A 19,736-nucleotide genomic window follows, 5' to 3' on the forward strand; every position below is an offset into this window, starting at 1 on the left:
ATGCCCCAAGATAACTGTACCTATATAATCTCTTGTGGAATGCAGCAGGAAAGTCTGCAGTTGTAATTTCAAGAAACGAATGGAGAAAGTACAATCCTTACCTGCTTTTAAAGTGGGAATAATTATGAATCTTAGAACTTTCCTTAAGCCCAGTAAAAGAAACATCATGTCAAGAAGAAATACGAATAATTCAGAGATTATTCATATGGATTTATCTCCTTTCTCCGCAAATTACAACAAGGTACTTATTAACTAGTTTTTTCTGTATCTACGAGAAACGTAATTTGAAACTTAGGCACGTTATAAGAACATTGCCCAGGGGCCACAAAAAATGCCTTGGCGGGCCGAGTGCGGCTCGTGGGGAGTATGTTGAGCACCCCTAGCTTACGCTTTCACGGCCGGCGCCTCGACTGCCCTTCGGAGAGAGGGGATGCTTGAAGATGCCGGGAGTATTTTCCGGTGAGACGTTAGCAGGTGGAAACCAAGATGGACAACGGCGTACAAGGGCGGCAAATTTCTTCTATATATATTCAACAAGTAGGTTTCCTGACATGCATTAGTAAATACTTCCTTCAGGAAGAAATTGCTGCATTGAAGCAGGGCCGGTCACAGGAGTTTTGCCACTCTGTGTGATAACTGCATTGCCTCTTCACATCTTCACTTCCTTTTTTTCGCAACCACGTTCAGTATTTATTCAGACACGTAATAAAAACAAAACTAGTTCTAAAAATGATATTAAACACAACTCTAAAGATAAAATTGTAATATAAGCACCAATATTCTTTTCTGCTGTCAGTTTAATAATCAGTCACCAGAGTTAAGATATCGCCTATTTCTAAAGAAGATAACTAGTTATCGGTGCGAAAAATCTCGGCATGACCATCCTGCCGTTTGACCTTGCCAATACAACGGCAAGCCAACATCATAGAATTACTAATGATGGAAGGATGTGTGACGTGCGAGGCTCCTAGTGGTTCTCACTTATCTCCATTGATACAACTCCCATTGTCAAGTTTAATTCATCGTTTGTAGGCCAAGTATTTTATTCTTCATGTTTTAAAATTTGGTCGCCCCTAAAATCTGCCGCCCTGGCTGGTAGCACAGATCGCTCCCTCCTCGAGCAGGCTCTGTCGCTGAACGCATGTTAAACATTATTATTATTATTATTATTATTATTATTATTATTATTATTATTATTATTATTATTATTATTATTATTATTATTTACCAATTTTACAGGGCTGATGTTCATCACAATTTCCCAAACTCCCTCACATGAAGCAACAACAAGAACTTATTTTTTGTAGCGTTCCTTCACGAGAAGTTTCGGAACTGTTGTTTTAGCACTCACTGACCATTTGGCACGCCTATCCTACACAATGAGAGGTATTAACCTTCCTCTGCCCACATAATTCTCGTGAAACAGGCACGGATCCAGCACCTTATTTTGAGGGGTGTGGAGAGAATGCACTTTCTTTGAGGGCAGAACCCTGAACTTCATATTATTATCCACGTAAACATCCTGTACAGGTAACAGGACCTCTTATTGCTTAAATACCCGCAAATCCATTATTCACGTGCAAAACATAGTACGGACTTATTACGTATACTTCTTATACATTGTATTTATATATGCCTTAAGTACTTTATTTTTCTTCAGTATAACAAGGCATGATCTGGGCATGGGAGAAATCAGGGTCAAATATTTAACGTCAGGATTCGACGTCTCGCTCAACATCACTGTCGACTCCTAATCCTCTTTCACTTAGATGCTTTTGCAATGATCCAATAAGATGGATATCAGTCGATGTTATGTCTGTACAGAATGGTCTATTAACCTACTAGTGGCAGCACTGCAGCAACTCAAGTGTGTAATTGACTGCGAGTGGCCTAGTGTTGTCGTGCGCCAATGCGATGCCCATTAACGACGTTTTGAGGTGATGATGTGCCACTTAAATGAAAAAATAGGAGCACACTATGCTTCTCAATGTTCGTCCACATTTCTTCCAGTTCCACCATCTAATATTTGATATTAGAACAGTACAACTGGTATTATGTGCGGTCTTATGGTCGTCAGAGGAAGTGATATTGGAATGAAATTGAGATGAATTCACATATGAGAGTGTTTATTACTAGAAACCTCTACGTACATATAAAGATTGAATGTGTACATTTAATGAAGCGGTACGGTAGCTCAGTGGTCAGAGGAATTCCCTGGAAGAAAATTCTACGTGTTTGATTCACCTATGGGTTGAATTTCGAGTCAGGAAGTTGGAGAGTTTAGAAACGAGACTTCCACATCCGGAGAGCCTCGACAGGTCGGGGTTCACGAACAGTGGAAGTTTTAGCTCCCACTCTATTCTGTAAGCATTACGGAGATAGCTTTGCTTTTCACCAATACACGACTTATTAGTGGAATACGTTAGCTTTCTGCGATCTTGCGGTCAGAACTCAATTGCAGTGTCAGCTCCGTATTGATACAGCAGGATGGTGTGAAACGGTGGTTAAGTAGCCTAGAGTGAATGGCATCCTTGGTTTAGATCGTGCTGTACCTTTTAGCTGTGCTTCAAACTTGTTATGCTAACCCACATGACTTACCGCTAAGGAAAGACAACTTGATATGAAAATACTATTAATGTTTTGTTATAAAATTGAAGCACTGTAAACGTATTCTTCATGTATGTCTGTTGGTTGATATAATAATAATAATAATAATAATAATAATAATAATAATAATAATAATAATAGACCAATAATAATAATAATAATAATAATAATAATAATAATAATAATAATAATAATAATTCCATGTGGTTATGCTAGCCTGATGCAACCCATGTAATGCATCTGTCATGTGTGGAGGAAACTGCATGTTATTGTGCTGCGTTTAGTGTATGAGTTGCTAGGATGTTGGGGACAGAACAAACACCCAGTAACCGAACCAAAGGAATTAACAATTTAATATTAAAATCTCTGGCCCGGCTGGGAATAGAAACCAGGGCCCTTTGAACCGAAGGCCACAACGCTGACCATTCAGCCAAGGAGCCGAACTGCCTGTTAGGTCATCAGCCCAGAGGCTTGTTGGATCTTCAAACAGCGACACCGGAGGTTATGCGGATATAGGAAAACCGCAAGAAACAGATGAAGGCAAGATGAGTAGTGAGCTAGTTCGCCGTTTCTTTCCTCATTGGGCAGGCTGCGCTACTGGCTCCATGAGTAGCACCTGTCATAACATCAAAAGCTACATTTTCTCTGGCCTGTGACAAGAGATAAACGCAAAAATACTGCAGCCATAAAAAATAGCAACATGTGCCAAATACTTTCTTCGTCTTCTGCCGCTTTTCCCCACATAATAATAATAATAATGTTATTAGCTTTACGTCCCACTAACTACTTTTATGGTTTTTGAAGAACCTTTACCCACACCCTGGTGGGGTCGTGAATATGATGTCTTGCACATGGTGACATGGTGGCCATGTTTTATACCCGAATGTCCTTCCTGATGCCAACCCTATTTGGAGGGATGTATTCACGAGTGCATGTATATGTGGTGATTGGTAATGTGATATATATATTACAATTTGCTTTACGTTGATGGGACAGGGTTCGAGCTCCACTGTCGGCAGTCCTGAAAATGATATTCCGTGGCTTCCCAATTCCACACCAGGCAAATGCTAGGGCAGTCACTTAATTAAGGCCACGGCCGCATCCTTCCCACTCCTAGCCGTTCCTTACCACTTCGTCATTATAAGACCTATCTGTGTCGATTCTACGTAAAGCAAAATTGTAAAACGAAAAAGTTTAAAGATATATTTGGTCATTAACTGGTTCCGATCATTCACTACTCCACTCACCCTATAGATGACCATGGTTCTATAACACATAATACCTTCCGCTATAAACGACACGGAAATATTAACCTTATTAATCACTCGGTACGTTAGCTACCACACGCATCAGATGGCATATGAACATACCGGTATATTTCAGAGATTTTTGCTTCATGCATATACATGTACAATCGCTTCTACAACACAACTGGTGACACTGAGTGAGTTTGCTACACGGTTTGCGTTAGGTAGCTTTCATTGGGGAGATAGTGGGTTCAAATTCCGCTGTTGGCAGCCCTGAAGGTGGTTTTCCGTGGTTTTCCTTTTTCACACCGGGCTTATTCTGGGGCTGTTCATTAATTAACACCACGATGGCTTCCTTCCTTGCCCTAACCCTTTCCTATCCCATCGTCACCATAAGACCTGTCTGTGTAGATACGACGTAACACAGATAGTAAATAAATAAATAACCGGGCGAGTTGGTCGAGCGGTTAGGAACACGCGGCTGTGAGCTCGCATCCGGAAGATAGTGGGTTCGAACCCCACTGTCGGCAGCCCTGAAGATGGTTTTGCGTGGTCTCCCATTTTCACACCAGGAAAATGCTGGGGTTGTACCTTAGTTAAGGCCACGGCCGGTTCCTTCCCATTCCTAGACCTTTCCTGTCCCCTGGTCGCCATAAGACCTATCTGTGTCACTGCGACGTAAAGCAACTAGCAATAAATAAATAAGAAATAAAAAATAAATAAAAAGTAATAAATAAATAAATAAATAAATACGCCCCGAATTCATGTTATTCATTTATACTTACTGAACAATCTTTTTGTACTCACATGGCTGTGAACAAGCATTTTGCATCTCTATGGGTGTATCTGTGACTAGCCTCAACTATAGCGTTTTGTAAAACACACGAAATATGGCGTTGTCAAGACGCCCCCTGAATGAAGGTAAAATATTACGAATGCCGAGTCAGATGTCGATGAAAATGACGGCAATATATTAAAGAATGAATGACTCAATGTTAGCAAAGAGTAGTGACGTTTTGGACAGTGAAGGGAGTTTATGTGAAGTTGACGAGACTCGTAATTCTAGTGACATTCGAAAGAAACTCTAGGAGAGATTTCAACTGGAAATCAGGTTCTAATGAGAAATGAGTTTTACAAAACATGAAAAATATCTCAGGACAGGGGCCAGTTCCATATGTATGAAAACTAATCTTTAAGTAACATTTTGATATATTCATATACTGTACGTTTTAGTAAAATATGTTTAGTAACTTTAAAATAGAACTTTCCGTATACTTCTCCAGTAGGCTGCATACTCAATGTATTCTACGTCAGCATCAGGTAATTGCTCCTTACTGCAGATTTATTATCACAATTAAGTTTAGAATATGTTAACAGTTGATCATCCGCTCAAATTGCATTGAAATCTGTCGGGTCCAACGCAAACAGTTCGCTTCTCAGTGTTACACTTACTTTGGGCTACTGCCCCTACCATTTCCGACCCGTTAAGAATCCCGTATGGTTTTGAGAACTACATCTTGTTTTCATGCAGTAGTGCAACCTTGACAAAGACATCTGTTGTGGCGCGGTAATGCTCTCCGCGAGGTGTACATTTGCAAGCGATGTACTCACACGCAAAGTACTTGCGTCACTGCAGAGTGTGGCCGGAGCCAAAATTAAAATAGTGGGACGTGTAGAGGCCACAGAGCTCTAGTTCCCTCTGGCTCTCGGCTGTGTGCAGTTATCTTGTGATGTCAGGGGTAGGTATGACTGTGTTAAGTTCAGTTAATATTTCATGCATTATGCTTTCCTTCTGCATTAGCAAATATTCTGGTTTACATGTTATACGCAGAATTTCAACGTAATTTCGCCTTGTGATGTATGAGACACACAATTAGATTTGGGGAGGAAGAAAGAAATGTCGATTACTTGGAGCGAAGTGGAGCTTAGAGATCTTTTTTTTTTTTTTTTTGCTAGGGGCTTTACGTCGCACCGACACAGATAGGTATTATGGCGACGATGGGATAGGAAAGGCCTAGGAGTTGGAAGGAAGCGGCCGTGGCCTTAATTAAGGTAGAGCCCCAGCATTTGCCTGGTGTGAAAATGGGAAACCACGGAAAACCATCTTCAGGGCTGCCGATAGTGGGATTCGAACCTACTATCTCCCGGATGCAAGCTCACAGCCGCGCACCTCTACACGCACGGCCATCTCGCCCGGTGCTTGGAGATCTCAGGCTTACGATCATACATAAAGATATCTTTCTGTCGATCACTAACTTCCTATCCTTTGTTTGTAGTTCTTTGGCCTCATCGATCTTCTATTTCATAATTGTGTTGGACTGAAAGTTTTCAGCACATATCGAAGAATTCTTGGAAGTTCTGTAATGTAACTCTCAGTCCGCATGTAGCAGGCGAAGATGTTTACATGGACACCGACGTTTTCCTGGTGGTCTGTCATGATCTGAGTGTTTAGTCAGAAGTCGTAAATTTACTTTCTCCCTCGGGTTACTATTTCCATTCTTTGATAAAAAATGCGAGGTTCACAAGTTTGACATTTGGATTGTAACACTTGCGTTATTGGAATTTCTGGGATATCCTCAAAACTACTTAGGATTTTACTTTAATGAGAGTATCCTTGCCTTCATGTGCTGTATGTAGTAGTATTATTATGTATTATGGTTATATTTTTCTAACGGGTTAGAGTTATGCTGACATGCTTTTCGGCTTCACTGGGTTAGGAAAGGACTAGGAATGGGAAGATAGTATTCGTGGACCAATTAAGGTACAGCTTCGGCATTTGCCTGGAGTGAAAATGATCCTTACTATCCATACCTTGATTGAGATCGACCGCCTGCGATGAACTTCTTTGCGAGAACTGTGGGTTAATCCGGCCGGCATACTTCACTTGAAACAGGAATGATGAGAACTGAGTGATTTAGCTTAACATGTTTTAAGTGGATATTTACGGAAATCACCGCAAACCAGCTCATTTTATTGGATAGTACGCTGAATACTGCGGAATGGTCCAGTTTAACGTCCATTTCACAAAATGAAGACTATCTCACGGCTTTCAATGATCGGCTTGTGCTCTTCCAGTCAGTTTGTTGGTTTATCATCTGCTGTATACTGCCACCCTAAGCGAGTTCAACGTATGTGCAAAATACTTATTTTGAGATAACTGATCTTTGAGCTGTTTTATCTCTTACGCTATAGGTGAATCTGCCAATTCTTAGCACACTTATCAGATACGTTGGTTAACGCAAAAAAACTCAAGATACGCCATTCCGGCTATGTTTAAATCATCATACACAGTGATTTTGCAACATACACAGAACAAATACGACTAAAGTCTCGAGTTTAGTTGTACATTACGTTAAATTTGCTATGAAAAATCGTTGTAAACCAACCCCAAAACCCATGAGATACACTCATCTCAAAAATGCAAATGTTGCTAATATGTTGAATTTACTTTGGACGGCACTACACCGCTCACCATTTCTTCTTCGGCTGGACATAGAAAGGTGGTTATAGGAACATTCTGCTACAATCCGTAGTTGTGTCTTGCCAAAATACATAAGAATTTCAGAATTTCAGTGTGCAGTCTAAGGGCAGGAGACTCTTGTAAAATGAAGTCCAGTACACGATAAAATTTCCCAGTCGTCCAAAATCATGTTCCCTGAAACAAATAGATGTGAGCTCAAACATTGAGTATATTTTGATATTATGGATGAAAGCATGTACTGAATAAATGCATCAACCATTTAGGTCCGTAGAGCTGTGGAGGTATCCGTTGTAGGATCGGTTGGATTACGCATTTCAGTATGTGATAGCACCTTCTAGGTCGTTGAGGAAAGCAAGGTGATTCTGCATCGCTTCTCATTTCTCTATGCGCCACGTTAGTTACTCCAGGATTTTCTTAGAGAGCAGATGGTGGAACTGTTGGGAATCTGACCAGACTTCGGGCTGAAGACTCAATATGCACACTTTCACAGTGATGTAACTCACTGACCTCGGCTACTAAGTTCCCGAGGTATCCATTTATATTTGGACACCCGACTCTGCCACGAATCTTAGACTGACTTGAGGGACTTGAACGGCGTGCAGTCAGCATCAGGAGGAGGAGTTACTACGATCTCACTTTGGATCAGCGTAGAAGTGGTTGATCATTTCAAGTACTGACGTATAGCCTACCATACTGTAGGTCTAGGTCGAATTCATATAGTATGTGCACTAAGGGTATATTCGTGTACCTAGATTTATCTGTATTCCTTGGAAACTTCCAGTTCTTTTGTTTAGAAGGAAGCCATCCTTTCCAGTGTCGAATTAGTTAATGTAACATAAAAGCTTTTCAGTTTATCGAACACACGAGTTAAAAATATCATATATAGCACTATAACATACTTGTGAAAGTACACACTATTAAAATATGTATGTTATAGTGTTATATATTACATTCTGAACTTGTGTGTTCGACAGACTGAAAAACTCTTTTAACTTCCAGTCCAGTTCTTACTCGTTAAGACGAAAATAAATTAAATATTCGTGGAGTCGCCATCACTGCACATTTTTGAGTATGTTTTATCTGAAATCTTCAAGTATAGAACAGTAGACCTATCTCTTATATTTCCAGAAACACGGATTATAATGTGTTGCCCATTACTTTCATGACCTATTTAAATGTATGTGGTGTTCTGAAATCTCGTTAGTTTTGGGCGGAATAAAATAACATTGTAAGGATTTCGAGCCAGCACAGGGTTCTACTGTATTGCCAGATTGACAAGGATTATCATAGGCCTGCAATGGAAATATTTGGTGAATATGAAAACTAATTTTTACAGATATTTTATAAAAAATGATGTAAACATAACTTAAAATGTCCATCATCTCCCTCCCTCCCCCGCACTTATTAGAAAAGATTATTTTCATCTGAGTATAATCAGTGAATGGAAAAGTACAAGAAAAAGAAATTTGGCATAATTACAGTTACCTGAGAAATACTGTATTCAATTGCAAATTATTTTATGAACAACTATTCAGTAAAATTATAATTACGTCACAGAACACTCTTAAGGAAATCACTGACCTTTTTTCTCGCATGGGACTGGAATGAAACAGAAGTTTGCAAGGAAAAAAGACCTCATTTTGTGTGTGTGTGCTTTTAGCATGGAGACACTAAGTGAGATTAAACATGATACATTGAAACTTTGAAATTATCTTTGTATTTGAGTGACTTTTCACGTCTCAAATAATTTGACACTTTCTTTACAAAATAATTGATTCTTATATGCTCATCGCTCAGCCTCTACCTTTTTGAGAAAAAGTACATCTTTGCATTTACAGAAAATACGCCCTCCAGGGGCACTTGAAGGATTATAGTATATGTGCTCAATTTTAACAACATTCCCCACAGTGATGTGGGGTAAGTCAGTAGTGGTTCTGCTGAGCAAGTTACCTTCCCCATAAATTACGTTGCTTCCCCGTCTCTGCTCCCATGCGATGTATGTAGAATGTAGCGAGTGCAATTTTATTTCAAGAAGTAAATTACGAGTAAAAATTATATGTTGTAAAATATAACTATTACAAGTAAAACCTCCAAACGTATTTTTGACAGTAATTTGATTGTTTTACTCAATTACTTGCCTACTCGGAATATAATTAATGAAGTAGAATGCTAATTATATCCATTTCAAAACTGTTTTCCCGTAAGGGATAGGATTCTTGATTCGCAGATCATACTATAAATTACTATATTAATGGAATTAGTACAGGAGAGTTTGAGTAAGCTGTGATAATTTTTTCAGAATATTCTTTCACCGAGTGGCATACCCTAGTAAATTAATTTTATTCTCATACTATTGGCAACCAGGAATGAGTACCAGATTAATTCCTGTGGCAAAGGCGGCCGGGCGCAGTGCTAACGACTCCAGCCACTTAGTGCCGAGGTTAGGTAACGTCCTCACCGGAGGTGGCTCGCTAGGTGCTAGGCACGTAGATTAGTCCGTGTTTCCTCGATAAATATTGTACATCAAAATGTCTCTTTCGAAATTAAGAAGAAAAATTCTTCTCTCTGAAAATACTTCTTTAAAGTACATTTTATTATCTCGACAAGCGTGTTGTGTGCATAATGTTAATCGCTCGAGAGTAATAAATGAGGAGTTTAATGTTCTATACGAACAGATACATTCAGTGTGTGTTTGAGAATGAACACTAACACGTTCGATATTCTGCTTACTAAAATAAAGAAAAAGATGCAAGAGCAGGATAGTAATTGCAGGTCATGCATATCGCCTGAGGAATGTTTATTGGTTATATTGGGGTAAGTAATACTGTATGTATAACATGAGTGCGGATTTGTTAATAACATATATAAATAGGAAATACAAATTAAAATCCAAATTATTACACAAAAACCGATTACAGTGATGAATTGTACGTCTGAACATATGAAGTCAGAGTGTGTGGTGATAAATCCGTAGAGTCGTAGAAACCAGGTTCCGAGAACGGTGGATGAGGCTGTTCGATTATGTTTTTACTAAGAATTAGATGTCGATGTCTGGAGTTGGATTGAAGGCTGTGGGTCTTGCGAAGGTTCGAGTTCATTCAAAATTAGATCTTGGGATCTGCTTCTTAACCCCAGTCTAGGAATTGATGGGATTTGAGCCATATAGGGAAAAATACTCTAAAAGTAGTTGCAGTCATCATTATCTTCTTTTTCGCTTTCCTTTCGTAAAAAGTTTTCCCCCTCACGCTCCAGGAACTGGTCACTTCTTTGGGAACTGGTGATTATGATGGAACGGCTTTTTCTTTGGGTGGTAGTGGAGTGCCAGAACACGAATCTGTAGATAATGGTGTATACGGACCTTCTTCCTCGTACGAAATAGTAGCATCATCTGCAGTTGTATGGGCCTCATTGTCTGATAGTAAATTAGAATCCCTGTGCGAAAGAACTGTAGTATTGTGCAGGAACTTCAGTTGTTCAAATAATCGCCATGTAGAGGTAGATACATCATCAGTGCCATAAACACTGTCGACATTCTTTAAAAAAGTACCTCGTATGTTCTTCCATCTTCCCTTTACAGTTTTCACTCAAAATGAAATCAAAATAAATTATTAGTAAATCAGTAAACAAATGAGTAAATAATACAAATGAATAAAACAGAGATTTTACATTGTTTGTTTGAGATGTGTGGCTACTGGGTAATCATTTAGGTGTCTGGCTTTTCATTTCCGCATGTGACGCTCAACAGTGTCTGAGATAGTGACAGAAACTTGTGATATTCTGTGAACACACCAAAACAAGAATAGATGCCAGTACTTACAGCTGAGAATTGGTACGAAATAGCAGACTAAATTTTTCACCAGTATAACTTTCCTAATTGTATTGGTGTCGTCGATGGGAAACACATCAGAGTTAGGTGCCCATCGCACACTGACTCTTTACACTACCATTATAAACAATATTTTTTTGGATTGTATTTCAAGCTTATTGCCGTAGACACTGGCGGAGAAGGTCAACTTTGCGATGCAGGAAATTTTAGAAGTTATTCTTTTTTCTTTGAATTGTTAGAATCAAATACTGTTAACATTCGCGCAGAAAGAGAAGTTCCCGGCACAAACACCAAAATCCCATTTGTACTAATGGGTGATGGTGGTTATACATTGCTGAGCTACTTGAGACCTTATGTAGGAAGAAATGCTGATAACAGAAAATTAGTTTGTAACTATCGTCTTTCAAGAGGTCGAAGGAGTGTTGAGTGTGCTTTTTGGTATAATGTCATCTAAATGGAGAACTTTACTGAAACTAGTGTGAATACTGCGAAGTCAATTACAAAAGCAGCCTGCATCCTTCACAACTTCACATGAACGAGCGCATTTACCTCAAGGAGAAAGCGACTGGAATGTTAGAAGTGGAATCGTTGATTCACAAAGACCACAATATAGGTTCGCAATGTCTGCAGTACGAAGGTAACTGAATCTGTACCTTGGCAAATGGACTACGCTTTACCCGAGACCATTATTCGACAATGTAAGATATAGGTACAGCATCTTGTGAAACAACAACCGGAGGTTTTTATTCACTATTTCTAACATATCATTGCCAACTAACATTTCTCTCTGTGATTCTCAACTCCTAAATCTATATATATAAAGTAGCTTGTCCTGACTGACTGACTGACTGACTGACTGACTGATTCATCATCGCCGAGCCAAAACTACTGGACATAAAGAAATGAAATTTTCGGGATATATTCATATTATGATGTAGGTGCTCGCTAAGAGAGGATTTTTGGATATTCCTTCGGTAAGGGGGTGAAAATGGGGGTGAAATTTTAAAATGAGTGTATCTATATCTCAACACTTTAAAAGTTTACAGATGTAAAAATTGGTATTTAGAATCTTCTTTAAAAATAAGGAAACACGTATTTTTTTGTTTTCAGAAAATCCCAATATGAGGGATGAAAAAGGGTGAAAATGGAGGAAAATGGGTTGAATGCCTTTAATCAGGATACCGGTACTTATATCTCAGAAACTGAAGATATTACAGACCTGAAAATTCGTACTTCTGATCTCTTTTAAAAATAAAAAAGCACGTATTTTTTTGTTTTTGTAAAATCCAATTAATGGGAGGGTGAAAGAGGGGTGAATTTTTAAAATGAGTGAATCTATATCTCCAAACTTTTAAAGTTTGCAGATGTAAAAATTGGTATTTAGAATCTTCATTAAAAATAAAGAAACGCGTATTTCTTTGTTTTCGGAAAATCGCAATAGGAGGAGTGAAAAGGGGTGAAAAATGAGTTGAATGCCTTTAATGAGGCTACTTATATCTCAGAAACTGAAGATATTATAGACCTGAAAATTGGTGTTTGGGATCTCTTATAAAAATAAAGAAACACGTATTTTTTGTTTTTCTGGAAAACCCAATTAAGGGGGGTGAAAAGGGGTAATATTTTAAAATGACTGTATCTATATCTCAAAACTTTTAAAGGTTATAGATGTAAAAAATGGTATTTAGAATCTCCATTAAAAATAAAGAAACACGTATATTTTGTTTTCGGAAAATCATAATAGGAAGGGTGGTAAAGGTTGAAAAAGGGGTCGAATGCATTTCATGAGTCTACTTATATTTCAGAACCTGAAGATATTACAGACCTGAAAATTGGTGTTTGGGATCTCCTTTAAAAATAAAGACACACGTATTTTTCTTTCTGTGGAAAATCCAATTAATGGGGGGGGGGGGTGAAAAGGGGGTGATTTTTTAAAATGAGTGTATCTATATCTCAAAACTTCTAAAGTTTATAGATGTAAAATTTGGTATTTAGAATCTCCTTTAAAAATAAAGAAACACGTATTCTTTTGTTTTCGGAAAATCCCAATAGGAAGGGTGTAAAAGGGTGAATAATGGGTTGAATACCTTTCATGAGGCTACATATATTTCAGAACCTGAAAATATTACAGACCTGAAAATTGGTATTTTGGATCTACTTTAAAAGTAAAGAAACACGTATTTTTTCGTTTTGGGAAAATCCAAATATTGGGGGGTGAAAAAGGGGGTGTGTGAATTTTTTTTAAATGAGTGTGTCTACATCTTAAAACTTTAAAATTTACAGATGTAATAATTGGTAGTTAGAATCTCCTCTAAAAATAAAGGAACACGTTTTTTTTGTTTCCTGTAAATCCTAATAGGAGGGGTGTAAAAGGGTGAAAAATGGGTTGAATGCATTAATTGAGGATACACATATCTCAGAAACGAAAGATATTACAGAACTGATAATTTGCATATGGGATCTCCTTTAAAAATTAAGAAACACGTATTTTTTAGTTTTTGGAAAAGCCAATTAATGGCGGTTAAACAGGAGTGACAAATTGGGGTGAATTTTTTGAAAGACTATATCTACAGAATATCTTGGAAACGTAAAATGTTACAGACGTAAAGAGTGGGTGTAAATCTCCTGTAAATGTAAAGAAATATAGGTGATTTGTTTTTGGAAACTCCACTTAAGGGGAACTCAAAAGGGGTGAAATTTAAAAATGAGAATTTTTACAGTATATCTAAAAAAACTTAACATGTTACTGAAGTGAAAAATGGTATTTTTTATCTCTATTATACATAAAGAAACGTGACTGAAAAGTGACTGAAAATGGTGATGAATTCTTTTAATTAGGCTACTGATATCTCAAAAATGAAGATGTTACAGACGTGAAATTTGATATTTGCAATCTGCTTTAAAAGTAAAGAAACACGTATTTTCGGAAAATCCAATGAAGGGGGGGGGGGGTGAAAGAATTGAAAAATTAATTGACTTAATTTATGAGAATACATACATCTAATAAAAAGTAAAGTTGTTACAGACGTGGAAATTCTTATTTGGACCTCCTTTAAAAACAAAGAAGAACGCGTTTTGGTGGGGAAACCATCTTGGAGGGCGGGAGTGTAAAGGAGTTGAATTCCTTTCATGAGGACACATAAATCGAAAACTGAAGAAGTTAGAGTCGTGATAATTGGTATTTAGAAGATCCTTTACTATTAAAGAAACAAGTATTATTTGCGGGAAAATTCACTTAAGGGGGGGGGGGATTATTGTGAAATGAAGTGAAAAAAAGTGAATTATTTTTATGGGGATACTTATATCTCAAAACTGAAGGTAATAGACGTGAACAATGGTGTTTGGAATCTCCCTTAGACATAAAGAAACAAGCATTCTTTTAATTTTTTATGGTGGGGGGGGGGGGGTTGGCGGTAAATAAACTTAACTTCGGTGGGGTGTAGAAGGAGGTGAGACCAATTGATTTTACTGTTATTAATGTAGGCCTACTTATAAGGATCCTAAGTTGCTCAGGCGGCAACGCGCCGGCCTCTCACAGCTGGGTTCCGTGGTTCAAATCCCGGTCACTCCATGTGGCATTCATGCTGGACAAAACGGAGGCGGGACAGGTTTTTCTCCGGATACTCCGGTTTTCCCTGTCATCAGCCATTCCAGCAACACATAATAATAATAATAATAATAATAATAATAATAATATTTCCGGACCGTCGTCAAATGTGCGGACCGCGCTGGAAACGGCTCCTGGACGGGTAATGACTAAGAATGCAGTCCGGCCGCGGGTTCAGTGCCGCCAAGGCACCCAATATGACACCACGCCGGATCTCCTGAAGGATTTTATCCATATTAAAAATATTATAGGAAAAGATGGCAAAGATTTACGGGCCCAACTGACCGGGAGGAATACCTGAGCCTAACCCGGGAAGTACGAAAACGATTGCTGGAAAGGAAGATTTAAAAATGGGAGGAAACGTGCCGTAAAATAATAGAAAACCAGTCAGATCGGGAATTTTGGTGGATTCTCGCAGAAAACGAGTCAGATCGCGAATTTCGGCGGATTATATATCTAAAACAATAAGCATTCAATTATAAATTTCAGTATAATACCGTAGCGAAGCACGGGTATCTTGCTAGTTATTTTATAAAATGCAATGCACCTGCTTACCGTCTTTCTGTACTTCCCCTGTTACCTCTTCCAATAGTTTCTTTAGAACAACTGCATTTCTTCACATGGATTCCAGAGTGTTTCTCTTTTGAAAACAGCCGCTGTTATTGCCTTATCCATCCTTTTTCTCCAAAAATCAATAAAATGCAGCAAACAGTGTGTATAATGACTGGTAACTCACCTGGCTATCTATCCAGGCAAAACAGACGCGTTCCTTCACTAGGATAGTTGCTTGGCAAGTCGCTAGGTAGCTGAGCACCCGGTGCGGCGGGTTTCATAGGTTCTACACTGTCCGTTCGCATGGGTTATTCATCCAGGCAACCAACCAAGCGCTACGCACCTAGCGTGCCACGTCCGGTGCGGACGCAGCCTTACGCATGGTGGAAGCCTATACCTTTCACCCCTCCAAAAGCCTTCTTGGCCTGTACGGAGATGACTTCGTTCTTCTTGTTTTTCCTGTTGGCAAATATATACTCCGCATTGTTGCGTTACATCCAAAAGTAGACTATTTGTTCCAGCTATAGCTAGGCTTTGACTGATATGGTAACCATAGGTCACTGACGAGAAATTACCAGGAGGAGTTTTGAGTAGTTTTCAGCACTTATGAAGGGACCCGCTTCAAAATTGCGGCATAGAAACACGACACAGTGTTAGGAATGGCTTTCTGCCAAAATAGTGGGGTCTATAGATATAGAAGTGGTTTATTTTTACAGGTACATTTCTGTGTCTTAGTATGTATTCGCTATATTTTCACATTAGCTTTGTGAACAATCCCTATGTGATGGAGAAAAATTATGGTCACATTTAAAATCAGCACACCAAGTCAGTTGAAATATTTTAGTTTTCAATTACCTCAATTTTCAAGGCCTGCATTCATGGCTGGCTGCTCTCGTTGGAAAATGTTGTATTGTCCAATTAGACTGCTAACCTGCAGACTGAAATCAACCCTTTGGCCAGTTTTCTCACGAAGGGCATTCTTTGAATAATGGCAGGTTGAAATGAGGAAAAGCTACTGTTACACATGAAGCTGTTGCTGTAGGTCGAACTTCGCGCTTTCTGCTTGGCTGATTACGACCCTCTCCCTGAATAGAACGCTCCAGAATATTTTAGGATACAATATTTAGACCTTCGTTGTTCCTTGATCATCCACGCACTTCCTGTACGTGAATGCCGCAGACACATATAGACAATGTGTTGCGTAATTTCATTATTTAGCCCAGGACGATGGAGAAGGGAAGAGTGCGCTAGAATCAGTCGCAAATGTATCTGTCAAAGCAAAACTATGATCACTGCACTCTACTATTGTTCTTTATTTATTTATTTATTTATTTATTTATTTATTTATTTATTTATTTATTTATTTATTTATTTATTTATTTATTTATTTATTTATTTATTTATTTATTTATTTATTGTGCAGACACAAACAGGTCTTACAGCGACGATGGGATAGGAAAGGGCTAAGACTGGAAAGGAAACGACGGTGGTCTTAATTAAAATACAGCCGGGTGTGAAAAAAGGAAACCACGGAAAACATACTCAGGGATGCTGAGAGTGGAAATCGAACCCACTATCTCCCGAATGCAAACTAACAGCTACGTGACCCTAAGCGTGTAGCCGACTCGCTCTGTGCACTTGACCGGCTGCATAGTGTAGTTGATTACGGGCCCACTTTAAGATTGCGGCATCGAATCACGATACAGTCGATTGATAAAAATGAAAATCTACAGCCTGTTTCCAGTCATTCGACCGGGTCAGGATTGGAATGAAGCCCCCATCTATCGGTGAGGATAGGAATTGTGCCGGCTGCCGAAGCCTATCCCACACGTCTGGGGCAATGATTAATGAATGACATATGAAATGAAATGATTTTGGAGAGTGTTGCTGGAATGAAATAAGACAGCGAAAACCGGAGTACCCGAAGAAAAACCTGTCCCGCCTCCGCTTTGCCCAGCACAAATCTCACATGGAGTGACCGGGATTTGAACCACGGAACCCAGCGGTGAGAGGCCGGAGCGCTGACGCCTGAGCCACAGAGGCTCAGTCGATTGATAATGAGAGAAAAAACGCTTAAAAGTGGGAAACCTTTGTCGGTAGATTTATTGATACTTTACAAAACCGTCTTTCGTGTCGAAATTCCGACGCATCGGCTGCGTAACACAGATGTGCCTAGGTCACGTTAAGGTGAAGTGTGGTAGAGACTACAAGTGGTTTATTCCTATTACTTTCTGTTATGCAGTAGGTGCACGTTTTTTCATATAACTGTTCAGCTCCATGGCTGAGTTGTCACTCTCTTGGCCTTCGATCCTCGGGTTAGATTCCCGCCTCGGTTATGGGCTTGTAATCTAAACGGTGAATTCCTATGGCGTGGAGACTGGGTATTTGTGCTGTCCCCATCATTCCTATAATTCTCACACTACATACAACACTACCCTCCCCAACATTAACACGCAGTTTATCATACATGGCAGGCACCGCACACCTTCACCTACAAGGGCTGCATCCGGCTGTCATACCCGTACAGAAATATTATTATTATTAGTTTAACGCCATCGAAGAACACGTTCAGTAACTTATACATTTTTTGCAGCCGAGAATCGCTACAATTCTTTCTCTGAAAGCCTGTTTTCTTTCCTCCGTCCACTCTCTGCTCCGCTTCAGTTCTTCATCAAAATCCTTGTTGACTTGTAATCTGTCTTGTATTCTATTTAAGGTGTCTTCCTGCCTAGAGACCACCCCTGCCGAATTCATTTCTAACCTTATGAAACGACTTATCTGAGACTATTGCCCGATATTTTGAAGATTGGTTTGTCAGCCGCTTTTCATCCATTCTGAACAGATATCCAAAGAACTTCAGTTATCGTTTTATATTTGACTCCAGACGAATGCTGGGGCTGCACCTTAATTAAAGTGTCTCGTCACTAATTGTCAAAAAAAAGTGCATTTCTCTTTATGATAACGTGAATTAGTGCTGTGGATGTCCTGAACATCGAACCATTGCCTTACGAATTGAATACAAGTAATGATTACATCGTAATTCTCGAAAGCTGGTGAAGAGTTCGGTGATCGTTTGATAAGCCATTTATTAGGCAGCACAATAAATTATTAGCAACTCCTGTCATATTTTCTCTTGCTTCTTGAAGGGTAGGCAATATATCTATTTCCATATCTAAGAGTTTTCGCATGTATAGAAGTGTTCTTAGCACCAAGAAATGTATCCAACCTCTTATCGTACTGTACCTACTGTTCGACAGATATCTCATCAATAATTAGAGAACACATTGTATGGATTTATTCAGCCTTTCCCGTTCTTATTTAAGCGTAGCATTCACTAGGTCTGTTACACCTGTTTCACGTTACGTTTTCCCCATATAGCCGTACAGTGTGCCCCTTGATGGCCATCCTTTAATTTATCTAGCGTACCTGTACCATTTAGGTAAAATAATTTTCCATATTCTTTTCAAGAATTTTCTGGCTATCTCTGTGATCGTTTACTAAAGTTTACAACTTGATATGAAGTGAACGAACTTTTTATACTAGAAGGGTTACGTTCGTTAATTTCTAGCATGAATTTGAACGTGTGTAATGCTGGTTGTTATATTAATGCAACTGCCTCTTCTATGATTCTAGCCCCGTTTCTACTTTTTAAAACTTTATTATATTGTTTGCACACCACAATTCTATTTTTGGTGACGATAAACGCTGTGTGGCTATTAAATAACTTTTGTAAGCATTATTTTCAGTCTGATCTTCAAAGGTCTATTATGATCGGCCGAATTGGCAAAATGCACGTCATGTCACTCTTTATCACATCTTCCTGTTCTTACCGTGTACTCTTTGTAGTCATCGTCTGATTTCCTCTTTTTCCACTGTTCACATGCTTTACAGTTGTCCTCCTTTATGGGCTTATTTTAGGTATTTTACATACAGAATAATCTTCAAACAGTGGGGGAGACATTATACTTCAATTTCTTTATTCTCAGTCCAGGGTGGAAATAAGATTGAATACCTACACACCGAAACCTCATTCAGCCATCGTGAAGCTACTGGATCTGCTTTAGTAGAACTGAAAGAGTGATATTCATCTTGAATATGTTTCCTATTTCTGCTTCCGTGTGGTGTATATTACTAGAATGTAACAATTACAATTTTATTTCAAGAAGTAAATTACGAGTAAAAAGTAATGATTACGAATAAAAGTCACTAACAAGGATTTGATACAACTAATTTTGTTACTTTTACTAAGTTACTTCCCAACTGTAATGATATTGCTGGTGAGGGGAGTGTAACTTTAACCACAACATAACTTGGCTAGTGCAGCTACCTTAATAAGTTGTATTCTGCTTCTCGCCTGAGTTCCCGTGGAACTTGGTTTATATGGCCTCTATTGTTCATATCCACTCCAAACTAATAAGG

At 38.8% G+C, this 19,736-nt stretch overlaps 1 protein-coding gene across 1 annotated transcript in view; it reads left to right on the top strand.

Annotated features, from left to right (window-relative positions):
- LOC136864323 (serine-rich adhesin for platelets) overlaps positions 1–19,736 on the top strand; it is a 600,697-nt gene that overhangs the window by 519,681 nt on the left and 61,280 nt on the right. The gene's annotated exons all lie outside the window — the stretch shown is intronic.

This window comes from Anabrus simplex, chromosome 2, assembly GCF_040414725.1.
Source record: "Anabrus simplex isolate iqAnaSimp1 chromosome 2, ASM4041472v1, whole genome shotgun sequence".
Classification (NCBI taxonomy): domain Eukaryota; kingdom Metazoa; phylum Arthropoda; class Insecta; order Orthoptera; family Tettigoniidae; genus Anabrus; species Anabrus simplex.